This window comes from Arctopsyche grandis, chromosome 3 (assembly GCF_051622035.1).
Source record: "Arctopsyche grandis isolate Sample6627 chromosome 3, ASM5162203v2, whole genome shotgun sequence".
Taxonomy (NCBI): Eukaryota; Metazoa; Arthropoda; class Insecta; order Trichoptera; family Hydropsychidae; genus Arctopsyche; species Arctopsyche grandis.
In genome coordinates this window covers 4,951,340-4,977,575 of record NC_135357.1, presented here as the reverse complement: position 1 = coordinate 4,977,575, position 26,236 = coordinate 4,951,340, and the positions used below count along the sequence as shown (strand labels likewise).

The 26,236-nt window shown below is 30.4% G+C and overlaps 1 protein-coding gene across 1 annotated transcript in view; it reads left to right on the top strand.

Annotated features, from left to right (window-relative positions):
• LOC143909793 (uncharacterized) overlaps positions 1–26,236 on the top strand; it is a 514,813-nt gene that overhangs the window by 213,184 nt on the left and 275,393 nt on the right. The gene's annotated exons all lie outside the window — the stretch shown is intronic.

Sequence of the window (26,236 nt, the reverse complement as noted above, 5' to 3'; positions counted from 1 at the left end):
ACGTACGCTTGGATTAATATTTTTTGCTTGAAAATTATTATTTATATAAATATACTACATATTATTTATTCTTATTATTGATGACGAATATTATTTCGGCTATACCAATATACGTAACACAGTATTAAATTTTACGGGTGAAATTAAGTCGAAGTTTATTATTTTATAGTCAAACTTTCAGTATTGTTTTGTTTTAATTTTTCCTCAATTTTATAGTTTAACGAAACCAAGTATTACTATTTGCGTACATTATCAATTGTAATTTTGTAATTAGATTTAATTATTCTAAGGCGAACGGACACTACTTTGTATTGAATGTACATACATAAATATATACATATATTGATGCAAAATAATTAAACATTCTCTTGAAGAAGTCTTCTTGTATAAAATGTTTATACATTATGCCTAATTTGAAACGATTATCGTATTGTTAAAAAATAAATAAAATGGTCAGTATATTTAAATCGATGACAGTTTATCATCGATTAAAATTGTTTGTTCGCCTACGATTGTATTTTAATTGAATCGAAAGGGAGATAGAGAGAGGGATTAGCTTCGCAAAAGAGAGATTTAGAAGATCTTAATCAAAATTTAGTTTTTGATAATTAATTATTGACCTTTTTGTTGATATGAACGATGGCGATATTTCGAATATAAAACAAAAACAAAGTTGAAATATCGCGTCGGTCATTGAATAGCCATAAATTGTGATTTTTAAAAAAGAAATCAACCCTTTGTGGGTTGTTTATTATCTCTTCTCGCGGTCTATATCGGATTCTATTATATTATAATATAATATACGTGTGTACGTTAATGAGAAATATTTTTTTATATACTAAAAATAAATAAAATAAAACAGGCTAATTTTAATTTAAACGTTGCGCCGTTCAGTGCGCAAATATCCAATACGCATACGTATATAAAATGGTAGCTCTAGTTTTAAATAATGATAATAATATTATTAATAATAATGATAATATAAATCAAAGTGCATTTATTATGTTCGTCCTTGATTCTCAAAATTACGATGCAATAAAACCAATTTATATAATTTATAATATTTTATTATACCTAAATGATAGATTTGTATAGTTTATATGCATAATTTAAGGCTTTTCCCGTGACGAATCATCAGAATTGTGTTTGTTCTTATGTTTGATATTTATTTAATGTTCGACAACGAGATTTTTCTGATCATTCTTTGTCGGAAAAGTTTTAATTTTATATTTTTAAAATAATATTAAAAGCTGAGCTTTCGGAAATTTATTGAAAAATACAAATTAATATGTATCGAAGAGTATAATGTAATATATAGTTTGTAAGGAAAATGCTTGCCTTTTAATAACAACAATTATGTTTTGTGTACCTATAGATTTATTGCCAATTCGATCTATGCCGATTCAATTACTTGCCATTTTATATTGATATAAAAGAAAAGCCATTTTATTTTTAAAATATCCTGAAACATTTTTAAGACTTTGTCAAAATTGTTTTTATTATATATTTATTTTTCAACTATGTTTAAGTTTGAAAAAAATCCAAATGCTTCCAGTGAACGTATTTATGTATACATACATATATATTTTTATATTATATTATAATAGAAAACTACTAAATGAGCATTTAATTTGTAAAGTTTTTATTAAATTCTTTTTGTGATGTTAAGGTTTGAATGGTTTTATTATATAATATTATATATTTTTATTACATTTGATATACGGAAGGCATTTTAGAATTGTAAATCTAGTCCTTCAAGATTGGTCTGAGTGAGTGTTTGATTATATCGTGTCAAATTTGTGCTCCCTTTTTTAAAAATAATATTTAATTTAATACATTATAAGAATTATATTAAAAAGAAATAAAAAATATATACTATGCAATACGCTTTCTTTTATATATCGATCAGTATATAAAAGTGAAGATTATTTAATAACTTTTCGTTACACAGTTTGATGATGACATAAATTATATTATAAATATTCAATTGCAATTGTGGCCATATATTTTCATAGATTAAATAAATTACATTTGTTCAATAAACGTAAAGTTCATAGTGTTTTCAGATATATTTTATTCAAGGACTAATGCTTTTTTTGTTTAGAGTATTATTTATGTAGATCATAATATAAGAAAATGTTACATTAGATTTTAAAATACAAAAAAATCCAAAATATACCCAGAGTTTTATTTCAAATCTGTACATATACATTTTTATTTACTGTGGAATTCTTATTTTTTTACACACTTCCTGAAAGAAAACAAAACAATCGAATAAGAGAAGATATAAGGTAGGATAACGTCCATAATATAAATAAATAAAGATGAAAGGTAAGGATATAAGGTAAAGGTAAAGCACATAAAAAAAGCACAATTTATTTAAAAACTGAAAAATAGCAGGTATTTTCAATTGAAATTATATGCTAATTTTGTTATTTTATTAATAGAATTTCTCTTTTTATTACAATTAAATATCATTCATAAAAAGTGGTATTTGTTTTGCCATTTAAATATTTAAAAAATTAAATAAAAATCCATCTTCATTACTTTTGGTAAATTGCAAGATTTCGTTTTTATTTTTTTTATACTTCTTGCTAATTTATTTTTATTGTATAACGAGCAGATACGATGTGAGATCTCACCTTCCATTTAAGAAGACGATGATGGACAAAATTTAATATGATTTCTCATATAAGTCTGAGAGTCTATCGCTCGGTTTCATCTCCTTTGTCTCATTATGACGTGACACGAGCGTTCGCAAATTCACACGAGTCACAAATCTTTTCGTTTAACGACAACAAGAATGGCTCTTCTGGGAAAACATCTCTGGCCGAATGTTAATGGTTATTAGGTAGCCGAGATAGGAATCTAGTCGGAAAACACACGACCAGGTAGCACTTTTACTCGCGTGAATTTCCAAGAAGACCACAAAATCTGGGACGTTTTGATCGCGCCGTAAATTTGTACTACACATAGTTTGTATGACATCACGCTATAAATGGTATCGTTGTATAATATTTTCTTTAATTTGTTTTTATTAATGGGGATTTTCAACGTCTTTTTTCTACTGCACAAAGGTGTCGGCAGTTTGGATGCGCAAATTAAGATATTTCGTTATGGGCAATAAAAAGTTGTATTCAAAATAGGTTGTATATATAATGAACGTCGTAACCCAGAGCGATCATTTATGTACATATACATATGCGCAATTATGAAAAGGCAACGGTAGCTTTGTTGTGCAAAGTTGAAGCTACTGTGACGACGACCCAAAATATTAAGCCTTTGAACATCGCCGATAATGCTATAAATTATGTCAAAATTAAATTAAATATTCTAAAGTTTGAAATTTGAATCAAAACCTTTCACAAATTTGAAATAATACTAATTCATTCTAATGAACGTTTTTTGTTTGTGATTATATCAACTTGTTCATAATAAATGTCATTATTTTTATTGAAAATAATTTAAGCTACAATATATATATATATATATATGTAAATTTATTACATAAATTTCATTTCAATAATATAACTTTAATTATATAAAAAAAAAATGTAATGGAACATAAAATTTTGACAAGTAATCTTGTAATATCTGTATGTACAATTTCAAATGATTGCACATTTTGATTACATAATATTGCAGATACGACATTTATTATAATCAAATTATGTACATTTGAATTTAATAATGCGTTTATGAAAATGTAATTTAATAAATTAATAATAAGAAAATAAATATAATATAATATAATGAGAAAGTTTTTTTATTAAGAAGTGGCCTAAATATCTGTATGTAAGTAGAACTTTTGATTACATAATATTGCAAATTTGACATATATTGTGATCAAATTATATACACTTGTGTTTAATAAACCATCCATGAAAATTTTTTTCGGAAAAATAATCGTTTATTGTACTCAAAATAGCTGTACAAAACAGTCAATTTTTGTCGTGAAAATTTAATAAAAAAGAAAAGCTATAAGATATTAAAGGAAAATAACAAGTATTTCAAAAATATGTTTAGAAATCATTAAACTATTATGCTGCTGATTGTATTTTAAATTGAAAAAAATTGTTTGATTGGATTTGTAATACGAAGAATACGATCTGAACGTATGAGTATGAACATCGATGATGTATCAAATAATCATATCATAAATATGATACAAAAAAAAAATCAGTGTACAAAATCGATTAATGAATTCCAGGTAGGCTCACCGTTAAAACAATTGACGTCAACAGGCAAAAAATTATAATAATAAGGCAAAAATGTCAAAGTTGACGACTTCTGCGGTACGCGAATAGGCGAGAATGCGGAACGTCGATGACACCAGCTTCCGACCTCGATCATCATCATCATCATCATCGATTATAATACGTATATTTTTAGACGGTCGCGTGACTAATGTGAAAATCGACGACTACTGGTTTACGACTCCTGACTCACGTGAATAATAATCATAATATGCATAAGGTTAACCGGTCAGTGGATCGACCGGTGCGCAATACCCGACCCGACTGACATCACTCGCTCGAATGCATTCGAAATAAATAAATAAACAAATAAAACCGCGCATTTATTATTATCATTATAACGTAATAAAAATAACAACGGCGATTCGGATTATATTATTGTGGCGCGCAAACATAATATTTATTCTATGCTACTTCGTGTTAACGCGAACGGAAACTGTGGGCGAGTGACGGCCTATATTAGGTGGATCTTAATGGGTTCGTTGTATTGTTAACGAGTGTTGCAGTGTGATTGTAATTGATATTTTTATATAATATTATAATACCTCTGTCTGGTAATGAATATACACTTTGATCCGAAAATGGATTTTTGGTGTGCAAAAAATGATTTGGCGTGTGCGTTTGATTGAGCATTAGTTATAATTTTTATTGGTGTTACAATCTGTAAGTAAATCCAAAGTTTTATATAAAAAGGATTTATTATAAGATAATTTCGAAATGTGAAGATGATTTGACATCAATTTTTATGGAAACTATCTATAATAAAGTAGGTCAAAATATGATTCAAAGTTCAATATGGAATTTTCATTACTGAATGAGTCTTGTAATTGAAAAGTTCGCAGAAAATTACGACATATTGGTATGAAATTTAAACATAAAGAATTATGTGCACTTCTTTGTAAAATGAATCATTTATTTATTTTTTGATTTTTAAATGCTTTTATTATTACTAAATTATGTTCACAATACATCTTATATCTATTTTAATAGCTACTGATCTACTGATCATTTTCTGTTTTACAATTTTAATTTAATTTTGTTAGTAATCATTAGTATTATATTATTCTAATTATATTTACAGCATAATAGGAAAAAGAGCTCAAAAACCTATTTAAAATTCTTATAAATGCTCATAGTACATCTAATACATAATATTAATTAAAGACTCTCTAAAGTCGATGACCTAAAGTAGATTGTGTTTAGGTACTCTGTGTTTATACCTGAAGGGTATAGATATTTTTTTGTAATCACCGAGACTCTTCACAAGTGTGTAAGTATTGTTATTAGTGATTCTGTCATAAAATTTACTGGTTAGTGTGTTAGTAATGTATGTAATTAGCGGAATATTATTTATGGTATGCAGTTTTTTCAAGTTAGTATGTATGGGTGTGTTATAAATTATTTTTAGGGATTTATTTTGTATTATTTGGAGCTTGGAAAGGTTAGTATTCGGGGCGTTATTCCATACAGGTGAAGGAACCATATCTAAGCATTTTCAAAGTATACGAAATTAGCGAAATTCGGATGCTATTTTTGGAGCATATCCATAGATATAGAAAGTGGCGAAAGACCTTTTTTCAGTTCCAAAAACACTTTCTGTTACTTAATTCAAAATTTTTTATCACTTATTTTAATTCGATACGTCCAGAATCTCAGGAAATCAGAATATTTTGAAAATAATGTTTTGTGAGAAATTTCTCGAATTCAAGAAAAGTGGACTGATGGCAATTTCAAATATAACGGCTCATATATGTATGTACATATTAATGTAGGTATTTAAAATTTGCACAGTTAATTATGAAAATGGGAATGTGTACGAAATATATGTAATAATGATGAAACTTATAAAGAAAGCTCTGTATACAAATTGGTTAGAAAATATGCATGGGTATTTGAATATTTTTTAGATTTGAAATGATTTAAACGACAATTTTGATGTTATTTGAGAACCATCCTTACATATACTAATTTACACAATAAATTATAAAAATGAGAATTAAACATCTCTATTGATGTTACTATTCGACTTAAGTCATTAAAGAAATCGCTAACTTGTATAATTTGATCTGCGATGGATAGTTAATTTATTTTTTTAATTATTATTTTATAGATAACCCCAGGGATAGATATATACATATGTACATATATGTTAAAGTTTTGAACCATATTACAAAGTATTATATTTTTATTTCATATCCAAGTTTTTAATTGTACAAGTAATACTTTAGGCACAAAATACGAATACATATTTGCAATATATAAATTCTAGCTAAAAACTATGATTCAAATAAGGAAGCAAATAGAGAAAGTATGTATATTCAAAGTCATAAACAGTAAGACAGTAAAGTGATTCATTGGAAAATATCTTTGTATGTATATTGTTGAGTTAGTGTTTTTAATTATGATTTTATTATGATTTCATGTTTTATTTAGTTATCTTTTCCTTGTGTAATTTGTATATTTGTATATATAATTTGTTTATTTAACTTGTATTTTTTCCTTTTGTACTTCTTAATCTTTTTAGCACACTCGTCGCTTTGGAGCAATCTGTTAGACGAGTGTGCTTGATTAATTGATTTTGTAAAATAAAATAAAATGTGTATTTTAAAATTAACTACATTTTTTTTTATTTTTTATTTCATACCAGGAAGGCATTACAGGTAAACCCCAATGCGCCTTCCTGGCCAAATTACAAACAATACAGCATTTTTTATTATATAAGTCGCTAAATTACGAGACACTGACTTAAACTCGACAATTAACGAGACATCTATGAATTGTACATACATTTTTATTGTAATATTTACATTAATCATACTCAAATAGTGGTGACATAGTGGGTAGGAAGGATTTTTAGCCAATTTTTAATCGGGAATCGTTTCAACAATGAAATCAGAGAAAATTGGCAAACTCTGATAGGAAACGATCAACCAGGAGTCACAAACCCTGGTCTGACCAGCAGCATTACAGATATACTCAGAAAAATTCTTTTCAATCGAGGTCAGCTCAAGGGATCGAACTCGGCGCCTCTCAGTGTTAAGCAGAAGCTTAACGACCGAGCCACGCTGCTGGCTACAAAATTGATAATAGCGAAAGTACCCAACTTTGTTTGGACTAAAATCTATATATTATTATATAATAACATTTGACAAATTTCTAAGCATAATATTGTAAAATAGATGAGATTCTTCAGACAAATATCTCACCTTTTTACGTCCTACAAATCCTACAAACTTTCCTCTCTATATGCATATGTACGTATAAACTTAACACATCATACACACGTACGGAGCATAAATTTCATCCGAGCGAGCGAAATATAATAAACATCTGGTAACCCTAATAAGTCCGCCCACGAAAATATTAAAATTAATATCAGGCGAAGCGCAAGAAGAAGAATCAACATAATCGACAACGGCCGATTAATGGAACAATAACCCAGAAGTGCCCCGAAATAGACAATGGCCGATATGGCCTTTTTTTAAACGCTTACACGTAGTAGGTACACATGAACATATATCGAGATGAATCACAGAGGTGAATCGACCGGTAAGATTCTGGGAAAAGTTGACGACATGTGGGCGATGGTCGGAGGTCGACCTCCGTGGGAACTGGCGCTCATCATCAGCGACTGGTCCTCATCTTCAGAACGTAGCCTCGGGTGGGTAAAAGTCTCCATTGAACGCCCAAGCACCCACAGGTCCGACCGGATCGAAAGCTCACCTCGTAGGCTAATTTGGCGTTGGAGTGATGCAATCGATTTTTATTTTATTTCATTTTTGATTCATTGCATCGTTGAAAGCTAGCGCAAGGATGCGCGGATGATTTGTGCGAATCGTTTCAATCGAAGTACATACATATCTATGCAAAGTTTTGACCGCACCTTGTTGACCCAGTGTACACTCGTATGATTGGACATGAATCTTTGTAATTGATTTTGCTAACATTTAGACCTGCACATTTGTATAAAGTGGGTGGAATCGTAAATATAGTGTACTCTCGATTATCCTGCTGCGGATTATCCGGTTGGCGGATTATTACATGATACAATTGAGACAATTCTATACAGAAATTGATTGATTTGATCATATCTTAAATTGTGTAAATTATTAACCTATGCTTCACCTGTATGGAATAACGTCTCGAATACTAAGATTTCCAAGTTGCAAATAATACAAAATAAATCCCTAAAAATAATTTATAATACACCCATATACATATACTGCATGCCATATATGATATTCCGTTTGTTACAGACATTACTAACAAACTAACCAGTAGATTCTATGACAGAATCACTAACAACCACACGAACACACTAGTGAAGAGTCTCGGTGATTACAACAGAGTGTATATACCCTTCAGGTATAAACACAGATTACCTAAACACAATCTGCTTTAGGTCATCGACTTTAGAGAGTCTTTAATTAATATTATGTATTAAATGTATTATGAGCATTTATAAGAATTGTACATAGGTTTTTGAGCTCTTTTTCCTATTATGCTGTACATTAACATTAGAATAATATAATACTATGATTACTAATCAAATTAAATTAAATTGTAAAAAAAAAAAAAGGTTAAGTAGATCAGTAGCTATTAAAATAGATATAAGATGTATTGTGAACATAATTTCGTAATAATAAAAAGCATTTGAAAATCAAAAAAAAAATACAGAAATTGGACAATTGAGACAATTCTATACAGACAATTATTTTATTTTATTTTTACATAGATATATACCAGGAAGGCTTGACAGGAAGACCCCAATACGCCTTCCTGGACAATTAATTACAAACAATGTCGCATTTTATTATTACATAAAACACTGTATTTACAGAAGCTGAAGAACTCGAAATAACAATTAATTAATTAATTAATCCATTGAGACATCTATGGATTTTAGATTTGTACATAATTTTTACAAATTGTACATACAATAAATTCAGAAGATTTGCGACAGCAGGAAATATGATTTTTTGACAATTTTGTGGGACCGTTTCAACAATGATCAGATAAAATTGGCAAACTCTGAAAAGAAACGATCGATTTGGAGTCACAAATGCCCCCAAATCTAACCAGCAGTATAGCGGATCGAACCCATTGATCACTTGGTGCTAAACGTACACGCTACCATTAAGCCACACTGCTGGCTAATACATTTAATAATTATATACAATTCTATCACTCATCACTAGTCTTCGGTGGTGGAGCGTACTTTTGGAACAAAAAATGGGAGTTTTGGGGCTATTTTTCAGGAAAGAGGGCAAACTACAAAGTCTTCAAAGGTTCACCATAAAAATGAACAATGGTGGGCAGGATCGCTCCGAAGTTTACTCATCAGTCATCACAAGAGGTAGGATAGTCACAGTGCTATCCATTGTTCGGCAAACCTTTAACAATGCATTTACAACCTTCGAACAATACACGGCCCCCTCAGGCTCCGGTAACTAGTCATCACACATTTAGATCATACATTTTTCATAAAATATTCAATCTGCGATGTCATTATATTTAAAAAATTATATCAGGAAACCCAAACAGGTAAACCCAATGCGCCTTACTGGCCAGAAACATTGTACATTCGATACAAGTATAATTATTATACAAAGTAAATACATATCAATTAACATCCACAGAGACATCTATGGTCAAGTTTGTAAATTTTCATCATTTTATAAAATTCATCGAAATTCGAGACTGCTGAAAACTCAAGATTTGCGATAAAAAAGGTGAGTTTGCCTATTTATTGGAACCATTTCAATGAAAATCAGATAAATTGACAAACTCAGATAGGAAACGATCGATCTCGAGTCACAAATCCAAGGTTTGTCCAGCAGAAACTAGTGGGATTCGAACCCATGATTACTATGTTCAAAATTATATTAACCACTAGAAGATAATCCTATACAAACATTTGCAATAAATAAATTCATCACTCCATGTAGATCATATATTAATCATGAAAATTTCAATTTTACGTAGGTACATACATATATGTGTGTACATACATACAAATTACTGATTTCAGTGTATCTCATGAAGATCACATTTCATTGTATCTCATGAAGATCAACATTTCATGTGGGTTTTGTATTTTAACCAGCAACATAGATCAATGATTAGCGTGTAATGCTTTAAATTGTGTGTTCCATCCCTGTTTTTGCATTTTCCAATATCTGATTAACATTGGAAACGGTTTCAAAAAATTGGCAATCCTGTCCTATTTCTTACAGAAGTTGAGTTTACAGTATCTCAAAATGCTACAAATTTGTGTCCATAGATTTCTCTAAGACTGTTAATCGATGTTTGTAATTGGCGTTGGACAATACTTACAATACTTATGTACAATGTTTGACAATAGATGTCATGTAATATAAAAATGGGTGTATGCCTGTATAAATAAATAAATAAATGGACGATGAATCTACGGCAAGTTTGGTTATATAGTATGAATAGTGAATTAACTTCCTGTAATGGCAATGGCATTTCGCATACATACGAATTTGCGTGACATCTCACTTTCATCCTCGACCGGAGGAGTTATCCCTGCATTGTTGTGGGTCTTCTTGGGCGTCTTCTTATCCCCATAATTCAACGGCAGTGTCTCCGTTGGAGGCTTCGTAGGGGCAGGAGCGGTCACGAAGTGGACAGGAAGTCGCCTCGTCAACCTGGACCACCGATCTTCGACATTACCTGGTAATACCTTAGGAAATGGCGTGGTGTGTCGTGTACCACCTGCGTGTACATGCGAAATGGTCGTGCCGACCCTATCGCAAAGATCATCTCTAACAATCAGCGAGAGCACTTTCGCTGAATTATTCCAATATGCTGTCGATGTCGTCTCGAGTGCTAATATCTATTGACAATGGACATGTTTGAGCGCTCCTGGATATTATTTTGCCCGACATTACAATCACGTAAGCACATTGTGACGTTTCTAATTATAAATTCAAATGATAATGATTGAACGTGTGAACTATGTTAATAGAAAGTGCTGCTTATTTGAGATAAATCGAGCATATGCATCATCTACATATATATTTTATTATATAATTCAATTGCTGTGCCAAATGTTAGTATTGGAATAAATAGTCGGACTTTTTTTTTTAATTGATTGTGATTTGTTATTGCTTTAAAATTCTTATGATTAATAATTTGGTGAATTTTTAAAGTCAAAAACATTTTTTTATACATTTTTTCTTAATCTATCATGCATTCACTAAGCCAGTATACATATGTATATTTAATTACGTTAACAAGGATTGGTTTTCAATCAATTTTTTTTTTATCTAAACGTACTCATTCGAGCAGTGAATAATTTGACGACGATGATTAAGACGAGAAAAAAATATGTAATAAAAAAAGTATATTTTTGACTTTAAAAATTCGCAAAATAAAAAAAATTATAAGTATTTTAAAGTAATAGAAATTACGATCCATAGAAAAACATCTAGATTTTGAGTTAAATACTGCAAAAGCTATAAATCTGTAAAAATTGCAAATTTTTTTAAACGCTCATGTCTCATAACTAGAGGTCGGAATCTGAAGGGGCCGGAATCGCGCCGCCTATTGTTCCATTGTTGTAAATCCTTTGTAAAAAAGGTTCGGCAAACCTTTAACAATGCATTTACAATCTTTGAACAATAAACAGCTCCTTCAGATTCCGGTCTCTACTCATAACCGACAAAAATCATTATCATATTCAAATTTAGTGGTATTTTTTTTCAGAACTTCAGCTCCGGTAGTTTTTTTTATTGCTCAGTGTAATTATTGTTTTCGTCTAAGTAAAATAGCTTTCACCCATAAATGATTCAAATCCAGATATACAAATGCAACTTCCAATATTCTAACTTATCTGTCATAGTCCCATACAAAATTAATATCGCAAAATATCACTTTTTTTCTCAACTATGACTTCTTACCAAAACCTATTCTAATCCTGTCTCAGAAGCAGCAAAAATCCTCTATTCTAATAATCCTTTCGGAATAGATGATTTTTAGAATGGAAAATGCAAAAATGAACATCATATTAAAACAGTTTGAGTTTTGACTTATCATTTCATCTTATTCATTTTCTTCTTCTTACTATATAAATATACATGTTTGTTAGTAAGCAAATTTGCAATTTCTATAAATTCACATCCACTAAATTTGGAATCCTATCTCATAATACTTAAACAATAAACTAAGAAATTTTCATAAAAGATGTCATTTTTCGGTGCTACTTTAGTATGCGATCTACCTTCACGTTTTTACTTTAATATGCGGTCTCACTGTCTCAGTTCTCGCGTGTGACACTGATACTGAATAATACCGACCCTAACATCCTAATCTTAAATGAATAGGGCCAACCTTAACTTAACCTAACACATCCTGACCCTTAAATAAATAGGTATTGGCTGCTAATATTTTTTTTTTTGTGAAAATATTGATGAAATAAAACTAAAAAAATAAATATATCTTAGCAGCCAACACCTCTTTATTTAAGGGTCAGGATAGGTTAGGTTAAGTTAAGGTTGGCCCTATTCATTTATGATTTGGTTAAGAGATATGTATCTGCTGACGATATTTTGATAGAAATGCTTCGACAACATTATGGGGCGGCAGGAAAAAACAAAATTGTAATTAACATTTCGTTGCTACGATACAAATAAAAAAAATAGTCGACTACGATTCAAAGGTAGACCGCATACTAAAGTAGCACCCATTTTTCTTTCCCGAACCCAAACGATTCAGCTTGTATGAAATTAATATTAAAAACATTTTTTTTTAATGAATAATTTATTATATGTATTTCTCAGATTGAAATTGAAATTGAACTGAATATCCCCAAATCCATACATATACATATACACATTGCTCAAGAAAGGTCAAGGGACTTCCTGTATTGGCTAATCAAATTGGACGATTAGAGGTTGTTTTAAATGCAATTCGAGGGTGAGGTTCTTCGGTTCTCAGTTGTCCCCGGGGGCCCCCACAGGACCTCCCGAGCTCGGGCTCCGCCCCGCCCAGCATCTCTGGACCCCATTGTTCCCCGCGACTCGAATTATTATAATTTCGCATTAAATCAAGACACTATTCCCCGTGCCGCGATCGAAGCCATTCACTATTGTTTCACAAATATTAGGGACGCATACATAATGGGGGCGAGAGCTCGTGCTCAACATATTAATTCGTACACAATATAAGAACGTCGTTGAAAAGTGTGTGTATTATCAATACATATTAGTATTGATCGAATATCCGGCCGGAAATTAATGGATGTTGATTCGTCATCTCGAATGTAAATATGTCGTGTGAAGCTTTTAGGAAGATGTTGGTATTATTATATGTATTTTAAACAAAAGAACGTTTAATTTTTTATTTTTAATGCTTTTTATTATTACTAAATTATGTTCACAATACATCTTATATCTATTTTAATAGCTACTGATCTACTGATCATTTTCTATTTCACAATTTTAAATTAATTTTGTTAGTAATCATACATAGTATTATGTTATTATAATGTTAATATGTTACAGCGTAATAAGAAAAAGAGCTCAAAAACCTATTTACAATCCTTATAAATGCTCATAATACATCTAATACATAATATTAATTAAAGATTCTCTAAAATCGATGACCTAAAGCAGATTGTGTTTAGCTAATCTGTGTGTTATACCTGAAGGGTATAGACATTTTGTTGTAATCACCGAGACTCTTCACAAGTGTGTTAGTATGGCTATTAGTAGTCACCGGACCCAGAAGGTGCCGCGTATTGTTCAAAGGTTGTAAATGCATTATTAAAGTTTTGCCGAACCTTTTTTACAAAGGATTTACAACAATGGAACAATGGATAGCACTACCTCTAGTTATTAGTGATTCTGTTATAGAATCACTAATCACTAATAATGAAATAACGTTTCAGATTTTCAGAACCGTATGGATCGGATTTAGTATCTATGATATAAACGAATTTATTTAGTGCATAGAGAGGTTATTTGTATGTAGTTAAATGGATCAGGTGGTTTGATCGCCTATTAGATTTTAAATTAAAGTTCTATCTCAAACGGTTGATGTAAATGGTTGTTGCATATGTCCTTGGGTGAGAATAAGGCAAATGTGCAATACCCCTATAGGTTCTCAAAGTTGTTAAAATGGGGTTTATTTACGAGTATGAGATCTAAAATATTTTGGGATTCATTTGATTTTTGATATATTAATTAAATTCAAAGGAAATTTGATGAATAAGATACTGATCTAAATCACTTGTCAAATTTTAAAATATACATACATACATACATATGTACATATAAGGTGAAGTGTAAATTTTTATAATACAACGAGCCATCGTATAGTTTGAGTATCAAATCCAATTCCAAATTTAAACCTCCATCGCGAAAGTCCCGACCTTTTCATTGGTTCGCTTTTTTATTACATTTTCGAGACGAGATATTCAAAAAGCTCGGAGATTCGAATGCCGACACATAATGTATGTACTTACAATTACTATGGAATAAAAATGAGTGCGATACATTCTCGAGCACAATGCGTTGACAATGCGAACGAGTTGCATCACAAGCCGATCTTATTTATCGAGACAAAAGCTCGCAACGGACAAAAGCTCCTTTGAGCCCGAAAGCTCCGCGAGCTTTAATGGCATCGCAATTTGTCACGGTCCAGAGATACAAATCCCCACTTATTATTTCCCCTCCATACGAAATAGGCTGTAAAAATAACGAATGTCATCAACAACAACGACAACAAAAAAAGCGAAATAATCTCACACACATCGAACCCCTATCGCGATCTTTCGGCGCCTTAATGCGTCGCACTTCGGAGGTCCTTACAGGCGAAAATTGGTATGACACCGTTATAAATTGCGATTAAAATATGATTTAGCGAGCCTCTGAGGTTATTATTAGATGTATGAATAAATTTAACGTTTCGCTGTGATGGATGCGAGGCTTTCAATCATCGCGCGTCAATTTGTATGCGAGAGGCCTACTACTCCTCCGCGCGAGGTAATTATTGAAAATGTATTGAAAGTGCACTTAAGAGACATCCATTACCATCATTAAATTTATTTAGACGATAAATTACTCTTTGAGAGCGCATTCAAAGGCGAAATAACTCCCGTTGTATTGTGAATTGCATAGTAAAAGACCACCTCTGAAGAATACTTGGTCTGCGCACAACGCACACATTTTCCAGAGGCTTGAAATTTTCACTTTTATATGTAAACTATTTTTCAGTATCCCATAGTAATGAAGAACAACTTTTACGAAATTGTTCAATATAAATTATCATATGAATATAAATGAAACACTAAAAATATATTAAAAATCAATATAAATTATCATATGAATATAAACGTCTTTTACTATATTTTAAATGTTTCCGATGCTTTTTGATCGTGACCGAAATAATTATTGTTAGAAATATTTATTTAAAAGGTAATGAAGTTGGTTCTAAAAACCCATAACATAAGGCCAATCCCTCTCCTCTACTAATATAATCTGAAAGACCTATCCATGTTAGAAATCAGCATAAATATTTGTTAATGCCAAATTGCATGAGCTAATTTCAACGAATATAGCACAAAAAATTATAATAATAGTTGATCGATCTGTATTTAGTAAAATTCAAACCCAATTGTACGTACATACATGTACATATGTGCAACATTTATAATTGATTTATATTTTATAATCTGTTGCGATCAACATATCGATCTGCGATCTACATACTTTCAGAGTGATTTTCTTGATTGATTTAACAGTTCTACCAATTTCGACATATAATTTGTATCATCATTGATATTGTTTAACGTTTTAAGTATATATTTGCATATTGAATCCGAATATGAAAATATTGAACAATACCTAAGTGATGATTTTTTTTATTTTACGACTTACATATATTTGAATTCAAGATTACGGTTTATATATAATTATTTAAGATGTAATCTCGCAATTTTTCGATCAAAATAGGTATTGAATAGGTGATAAATTTCAAATTTGTTTTTTGAATTTGAATATAAAAATATATTAAAAAAGCTCTGAATATACCTGTAATAAATGCCCTTTCCGCGTTGCGAGATATCTCGCATTATGTACAGTGATTTATGTTTATATATTAATGTACCCGTTTAACACACAAAGACCGGCTTCTACTCTTGTGAATTGTAATTAACTTGTTTTTTTTTTCATCTCCGTCGTCGTCGTCGTCGTCTTGTTTTGTTATTGTGTTGTATCGCACAAAAGAGCGATCCGGTAGGAATCAATACATAATAAATTGAGCTAACCGCACTTACACCGCACACGGCGTGGACCGTAATGTGTTAAACACGGTGTAAGGGTTCATATAAGTCAAATCATGACGGCTTAGCGGGTTGATGCATCGCGCTAACAGGACGCTTGGAAAGTTAAGCACTTTGTATAAAGTTTATCGCTTTTGTTATAAAATTTTTATTGCATATATCACTGTAACGTGTGCGCTTATTTTAGAAATCAATTAAAACTGTAAAAAGTTAACCTTTTACGGTTTTAATGTTAGTCTTTTACAGTTAAACTGAAAAAGGTTAAAATTTAAGTTTTAATCGATTTAAATTTCATTATTTTTTTTCACAACAAACACTGTTCGATGTCACAAAATAACGTACATACTTTCAATTCATCTGAAATGTGTCAAGTGTTCAATTTTCATTTCATTTTTTGACATGAGTATACATACATATATATGGTGATAGTTTAGCTGACTTTTATATCCTTGATGTATATGTCACAGTGAAATTATATTTCAAGTGAAACTATATTTTCACTGACGTTTCAGTGAAATCATAACCAGTTACATTTTCAGGGTTGGTTTTATTCATTTAAGATTATATTGATAGGGTTGGTATTATTTAAGGGTTAGGATTGGTTAGGTTAAGTAAGGGTTGGCCCTATTCATTTAAGGTTGGGTTGTTAGGGTTAAATTTATTGAGTTAAACGTTGTAAATTCATTGTTTGATAAATTTTCACTGCTTCAATTGGTGAAAATATATTTTTACTTGAAATATCCTTTTACTGTAACATATAAAAACTTGTCTTAAATGGAATGTAAAATTACATTAATTTAAATTAAAATAAATATATTTGGTTCCACGACAAAAACTCCACATACTTTTGGTTCAATGAGTATATGTATGTACGTCCACAAAAATAGATCTAGCCGACTAAAGCTCCAGCTGATTATTAATATCATTCGCATTTCATATACATACCTGCTATCCAAAATTAGGTCCAAAAAAGTATAAAGACAAATCTTTCAAAAATTTTTGAATGCCCCGACTTTTTCAAAAAATTATTTATAGTCTAAGTTTGAATACAATAAGATAATATACCAAATTCGGTGATTATAAATTGAATACTGTAAATTTATATTGCAGACAAATAAAGCCCGGCTTTGCTTGAGGGCTTTATATAGGCCTTAAATATCTTAAAAAAACTACATAAGAGGTAAGTCTATGACCTATGTAAATATATTATATAAGAGTTCCAATTATATTAAATTTTATTGTTCTGAATTTAAAGCTATAGATTTGCATTGTGGAAAAAAGGAAACATTCAATCTTATATTCATACTTATATAAGTACATCATAATGAATGATGCAATTTAGTAGTTAATGCGTATTTACAACCAAAGCGATCAAAAAGTGTACGAAGATAGAAAAAATGAATAAAATTTGTATATGGCTGAATGTTTTTTCTTGGAGTATCAGTCAAAAATTATCGTGATAGTTAAGGCAAAAACAAAAATCGCCTATCTTTGGATAGGTACATACATGTAAGGATTTCACACAATTCTGACAAATTTCTTATCTCAAATCGGATCTTATCTGATCCTTTCACCTGTCAGCTTTTTTCTTCACAAGCTTTCGACCCTTTTCTATTATTATTAGATTACGAAGTACCAGACTTCTCTAGGAGCTGTATACGAGCGAGGAGCGTCGAACTGGTAGCCTATTGATTACGCACTCGGAAAGCTTCCCAAGAAAGTCATTAGCGCGTTATTAATGAAGACATTATTTATATTGAAATTAATGCCGGAGAGCTTTTGATGAATGCGCTTTGTGGAGTGCAACACGGAGATCCTTTCCATTAACCTTTGGCGATTTTTTTCCTCCACTACTTGTGTGTATATCCACGTCAGAGACGGGCCAAAAAAATGGTTAACTTCAGGTGCGTGTGCGGTTCGGTAGAGACAGTGGATGGCTCCTTATAATTTTGGCCTATTACTCGTGTCAAAACCGTGTTTGTAACATTTCAAAGCGATATGACGTCCAGGTCGGTTGTTGGGTATAATTTTCAGAAGGTTCTCCTTCCTCCGCATCGCCGTGGAAGCTCACCTCGAGACCCTTCTCCGTCGAGGATAATGGCTATTATATTATTTATATAATGGCCGGTGAGCTTTTGAATGACACGTGGGATATTTCCTGTTAAGATGACGTGCACCATACAAAAGTTATCGAGATTGTGACAAGACGGGTAAACCTTCTATGTTTGCCGTTAATTATATACCCATGCATACATATGAGCTTCTTGTGAATGTGTATTATATTTAGGCATATCATATTCCATTGTGAAGTATGAAATAGATAGGTATACCTATATATGTAAATAAATTCAAATTTTTTAAGAGCTTTTCCACTTAAATATATTTAACCATTGCGTTTTAAAATTTTTTAGAGGCTAGTTTAAATTCAAATTATTTTTGACAGTTTCTATAATGAACGGTCAATCATATAAATCGGTTTGTCAATATTTTGTATGTAATGGTCAGTACTTTAATTAAATGTTTAGTTTATTTTGACAGTTGGTTCGTAATATAAATCATAATGAAATGATTTTTTGATGCCAAAGATATCAATCGAGACTCAAGCAAAACGACTACATTTTGGAACCCCAAAAAGGACATTTGCAGTCTATTATACAACAAGTTCTAACCAGTAGATTCTATGACAGAATCACTAATAACCATACTAACACACTTGTGAAGAGTCTCGGTGATTACAACAAAATGTCTATACCCTTCAGGTATAAACACAGATTACCTAAACACAATCTGCTTTAGGTCATCGACTTTAGAGAGTCTTTAATTAATATTATGTATTAGATGTATTATGAACATTTATTAGGATTGTAAATAGGTTTTTGAGCTCTTTTTCCTATTATGCTTTAGATTAACATTAGAATAATATAATACTGTGATTACTAACCAAATTAAATTAAAATTGTAAAATAGAAAATGATCAGTAGATCAGTAGCTATTAAAAAAGATATAAGATATATTGTGAACTTAATTTCGTAATAATAAAAAGCATTTAAAAATCAAAAAAAAATACAAGTAAACATTTTCGAAGATTCAAGTATCAACAAAACAAGAAAAAAAAATCAAATAAAAATTCAAACACTATATCATTCCTTCCATTTTATTCGATATAGATATATACTATCTATTAAGATGATTTTCCAATTTTATAGAATGTATATTCACACGAATCTAAAAAAAAAATTACTTTTGTAAAACATTTTTAAGTATACTTACACACATATGTGTATGATCTATTCGATAATGGGTTTCAATTTAAAATGAATCGCTATACAATTGAGCTTCAAAGTTCAGTTGAATTAGCGTCGATGCGTTCAAATTGAAAAATATCTTAAAATCGTGAATTAAAAAACTCTAAAATATTACAATAGTCACGATTTGACTTTTTGCACTCGATACAATCGATATGCCTACATGGCGGTAAGAGAGGGTTCTATATTACTTTTTTTTTAACTAAGCTCACTCTCGACCCGAAGAGAAATATCAACGTTAATTATCTCGGCGGCCAGACGAGATTGATGGGTTAATTATTGGCGTGAAATATCGGTAAGTGATTTCATGATTGACCCTAAATGTCTGCGTGCGTACGAACAAAAACGGGGTGAACCAAAAATAAAAATACAAAAAACGAAATTAAAATTAAAAAGGAGATAAAGTAAATGAACGAAAAAAAAACGTGGCGGCTCCCTGTCCATTGTGTTAGATCGTGAACACACAACGCGCCTATGTTAATTCATGTAAATGTACTTAAAAAGTTCGATGATGCAACAACAACACCTCCATTCACGTGGGAACATCTATTTGAATATGTATTTTCGTAATACTTTTACGCCATTTTTCCCTCGCGAAATTTGTACAACGTACACTCAAACAAAACGACTACATTTTGGAACCCCAAAAAGGACATTTGCAGTCCATTATACAACAGGTTAACATTTTCGAAGACTCATAAAGTATTAACAAAATGAGAAAAAAATTTAAATCAAACACAAATTCAAACACTATATCATTTCTTCCATTTTATTCGATATAGATACATACAACATATCTATTAAGACCGCTTTATATTAAACATTTAATTTAATATTTCAATAAACAGTTCATTATTCCATTTTAAACATATATATGAGCCTTTTTTTCTTCATTTTGAGAAATATCTCGCAAAACATAAAATATAATGTTAGCAATTAGTAAATTAAATCAAACATCAAACAAATATGTAGTGTTTTTAGAACTTTGGACTTCCACAATATGGCTCATATAAATATAAACGTTTGTTCGATTGTATAGTCTTAAATTTGAGATTTCCACATTTAATATAATATTCTTACTTATTAATTTTATTTTAAATTTTAAATTATGCAATGATAAAAAAATGGAAGAAGTATTTTTAAGCTATCAGATGAAATAAGAAATTGAAATGATATCGATAGATTCATACTAGCATTAAAATAAAATCTCTCTATAATCTGATTAAAATATTTAATCTTTAAGTTATACATATGTACATTTTATAATTGGTGGGATTATAATTAGATTTGAAATTAAAATAGGTTGTAAGCTATCTTAATTAAATAAATAAATAAAATAATGACTATAGATTAGCCCAATGCGTCACTATAGAAAGATGATAAAAACTAGAAAGACTTCAAAATTTTGTATTTCTTTTCAACTTCCAATAACCTGAAATTATTTTAGTATTATGCAAACCCAAAATAAATCTTATTTTATTTAAATTGATGGTTTTATATGTTAATATTTAAAATTTTGATTAAAAATTTTCAATGAATCAAATCAAATATGCAAGTTGAACCAAATTGACAGACATTACACGCGATGGCCAAAACCATCTTTTAAAACCGTCGGATTTTAATCTTATTCAAAAACAACACACTAGATAGTATTTTCTATGTTATTCGCTAACATGAGATTTAATGTGATCGGTCCCGAGGTTTATTATAATCGATCGAAATTGGTGAAGTTTCGAGCCCGGAGCGCGCGGTCCGCGAGCCGTTCCCGTCAATCACTGGGCCATTAAGGGCGGTTTTCGTACGGGCCAAGTTTGCGTGTGTGAGCTGTACCGAAAATGGTGTTTCTGCGGCCTTTGATTGACAGTTTTCTAAAGTGGTGTCTCGTTGATAGACAGTTCCTAGAGCCGTAAATAGAGCCGAGGCCTCGTGTTGCAACGAACGAGCTACCCGTCCGATACGTATATAATATGGATGCTGTGTGGCAGAGGAGCGGGCGTTTTCAAAGCGTTTTTCGCCAAATATCGCCTTCGAAAATATAAAATACATACAATATTACATTAAGTGTCGATCGATAATTTATCGTGAATTTCAAATTGAAATTTATAATATAATAATAATAAAAAAAAAACTATCGAAGATCGTGTTAATTTATGTATGCGCGGCTATAATTTTATTGTGTTGCGTTTCAGACAAATGATCCCATGACTATATTTGATGTTTTATTTATTTAGTGTGAATGAATATATTTTTTGGTACGTATCAATAATAAAGATCTTACGTAGGTAAACACGTGACAAAAAAATCAGTATACATACATACATATATTGATTCGAATGTTCGAATAGTCCACTTTCTTATGGAAGCAGTTTGAATTATCGAATTCTATTTAATGTCGAATTTTGTATATAGAAATCAAATAAAATTTAGTTTCTTTACAAGATAGTAAGAAAGTAGTGGGTGGAAATATTCAATTTTCTTTTATCACCCATTAAACTGAGATTTGTAGTCTTTTTATCTATTCTACTAAATTTTGACGACCTCTATAGTTTTTTCTAATTGTTCAATTATACGAATTATTGAAGTAACCAAAAAAACATGAATATAATTCAATTATTGATAATTTATGTACTTACATATCTCTTCCCTCACACAAAAATTACTGAGTAACGCTGGGCATTTGTGTGTGTACACCATCTCACTGTACCACGATTTGTACTGTAGACGACTTTTGGAAGGGATCAGAGTACTCTGAAGGACTTTTTTCTCAACTTTCAATCAGTTGAGTAACTGTCCGGCAAATCTTGGAAACGTTAGAATTTGATGGGAATGTCAGCTAGTATTTATATATTAATTTACATACAAGTATATTGTATTAAAATAATGTTGAAAATTGTTAACACAAATTATATCCATTTGTTTATTTATTATGAAGAGTAATATGATAGTATTTTGATGATTAAAGCACACAAGATCAAAAGGAACATTTAAACTTTCAATATATGTATATGTATTTTTAAATCAAAATTACGTTAAGTGATATAATTTTAGAACTACAGTATCAATCTAGCTTACTGTTGTATTTAATTATTCAATGTACATAAATAAATCCCACATATTCAATCATTTGATTAAGTTCGAATTTGTGGGTTTTTCATTGCGGTCGACATTACCCACCACCGGACGACGCCTTGACGAAATCATCGCAGATGATTAAATGGCGATATCCTGAATTTTATTACCCAAAATGACCACAATCCGTCCCGAAACAATAAAATTCATCCGATAAGATACTGGTGTGTGTTTGTGAATCAAATTCTGCGGATGTTCAATGAAATGCCCGTTCGGGTAAACCGCAAAATAACACACCTCAGTAACAACAAACGGGGAAATCTATACGATCGCCTATAAATTACCGACAGTTTTTTCGACAATATATCGAATCGTATACTTCCCGTCGAACCGTAGAAAATACAATGTCGACGTATAATTTTAACACTGCCCGGTCGACGGATTACACTTTTGATTCATGCCAGTCTGGAGGCTGTAAATCTCGAACGAAAGTTTGGATAATTTTATTATTATAAGTGTGCAACATTGAAGTGGATTTATTCGCGTATTTAAATTCGAAAGCTTTGATAAACATAACGGAATTTGTACGGGTGATATTGGAGATCTTTCCCACGACGTACGATTACCGTTCAATTTGTCGGTAATGTTGTTTCGATCCCTTTAGCGGCGGTTTAAGCTCGAAAATTCGAGTCATAATCGAGCTTCGATCGTCCGAGGTGCTGTTAACGCGTTCGCCGACACGGTCGTTTATGGGTTAACAAAAGGTAAAAAATAAAAAATAAAATAACGAGAAACAGAGCCTTAATTATGGACCTGAGAAGAGGCGCGCGCTTCAGGACGCCGCCGGCCAATTAGTGGGGCGTAACGGCGGGAGCCCGACACATATATTTACACACACAAAACAATTATTTTATGCTGATAATTGCAATATCGATAGTTGAGAATCTGTGCCGATTTTCGATTCGTTGATAAAATCGAAAATGTGAAAAAAATCGGAGATATTCAATTTGAAAATCGAGAGTCAGATCGCGAGAATCGTATGCGGTGAGGTGAGCTTTTGCTATTTGCCTATAATAATCCGTTCATTTATTACACATTCAATTCAATTTATCGTACTTTTATTAATGTATTTACTAATACAAGGACTATTTTTAATAAATATATATTAATATTATTATTTTCGTAAATGAAAAGTCATTAATTAAAGATTTGAAGCATAACATTTAATTATCTTGTTACATATACATACTTGATGGTTGTTTCTTTCAACTCATTTAAATAAATTTGTTACAATAATGTCCTTTTTAAGTAAGCAATTTCATAATGGATATATTTAATACCTGGTTAGTTAATCTAAATTTATTACTAATCTAAAATTTATTAGAAACTTAAAAAAAAGTAAATGGTCATAACCACAAAAATACAAATTCAGTCAGATAAATTATCTGTTTATTCTGTGAATATTTTTGTTGAATTCATTCAAATGTGTATTATATAAAATTGGGAAATTTACTCACGTTTTTTTTATTAATTCACTATATATATTGTAATAAAACTTCACATGTCAAATTATGAACCGTCAAAGTAAATGATTTTTTAACATAATTGCTGCGAATTACATTACTCATCAATTGTCTTCAAAATAAAATGATATATGTAGTTAATAATAATTTATATAATTATGTACATATATCAAATAATTAAAAGATCTGTATTTATTTGGTCACTAAATTGATGGTTATAAAATTCAGAAACGACCGATTTATTTATTTATTTTATTTTATTTATTGAAAAATCAACCGATGAATGACTATTACATATTTCCCTACATCAATTCAGGTCTAACATCAAGAGAATCTTGACCGATTGATTAATTTCTTCTCCTATTCTATTTTTCCAATATTTCCAATATTTTTATACTTTAGTTTAGTTATGTAATGTGCTATTTAATCATATTATAGCTTTCATTCTTTTCCTTTCATTTGTTTATTTTGTATTTACCTTTTTCATTTGTTTTATATTTGTAAATTTCAATTTCTTCTTATATTTTATTTTATAACCTTTTCCAAATATTTTAATACTATAGTTTAATTATGCAATGTTCTACATATTTTGTCATGCCTTTATTCTTTACTTTTTAATTTGTTTTCCTCATATTTATCTTTTTCATTTTTGTAAAAATCTATTATTGGATTCGGATATTACATATATTATCTATTTACTATTTGTTTTTTTATACATATCTATGTACATCCTGTCTGTTGATTTTTCAATTAATAAAATAAATAAAATAAAATAAATAAAATAAAAATATGTACATACATTTGTACATATTTGTCAGAAAAACAACCATTTAATAAACCGTACAATTAATCTTAATATTAGGGGAAATGTAGTATGGTATTCAGGAATTGTTTCTAATGTAATATGTTCATGTCTTATATTCATAGTATATAGTATATTAGTCTTTTACTTATTATTATTTTAATTAATTATTTATATTAAATATATATAATAGTACATTCGTGTCATTTCATTATTTGATGTATTATGTAAGTAAATTATTCAGGAATCGTTTCAAGCGCGTTTTTATCACTTGTTTTAGTCGTTAGTTTGTAATTTGATGACTCAAATGTATAAAATTAGCCATAATAGAACCTCATTACAAATTATACACATTTTGCGATCGTTAAATCAGCGAATCCGAACACCCGCTAATCTATTTCATTTTTTCCGGCAATTAAATATTACATTTTGTATACAAAATATACGTTTGAGCAAACACGACTAAACGCCAACTCTCGGGACCAATTTTGCCGACGCGATCGTTTTTCCACCGATTCCTCAACATTTTTTTACTATCGGCGCTTCTTAAATTGTTTCGGCCGCCGTTAATAACAGGTTGCCGGTAAATAATACGCCAAATTTGATCTGTTTTTAATTAGTTTAAGCTCAACGGTGGTGATAGTTTGCGTTCGAGACGCGGCTTAATGTGTAACGACTTTGTTTGGGTTCCCATGATGGGGTTTTTTTATGGTTATGGCGCTATGTTGTTAACCCTAATTTACCGAAATATACAAACCGACAGTATGGCCTTTGATTCAAAGTAAAAAATCGAACCGTACAAACATTGCAAGGCGATCTATTCGAATTCAAATTATGATAACTACCATTTTTTATGCAGTAATGTATGCAAACTTCAATTGATTTATTTGAGTCTATTCTGATTTACGCATATTACATCAGTTTTTTTTCGTCAGCATGTGAGATCACGATCGAAGTCACGATCCGATCTATAA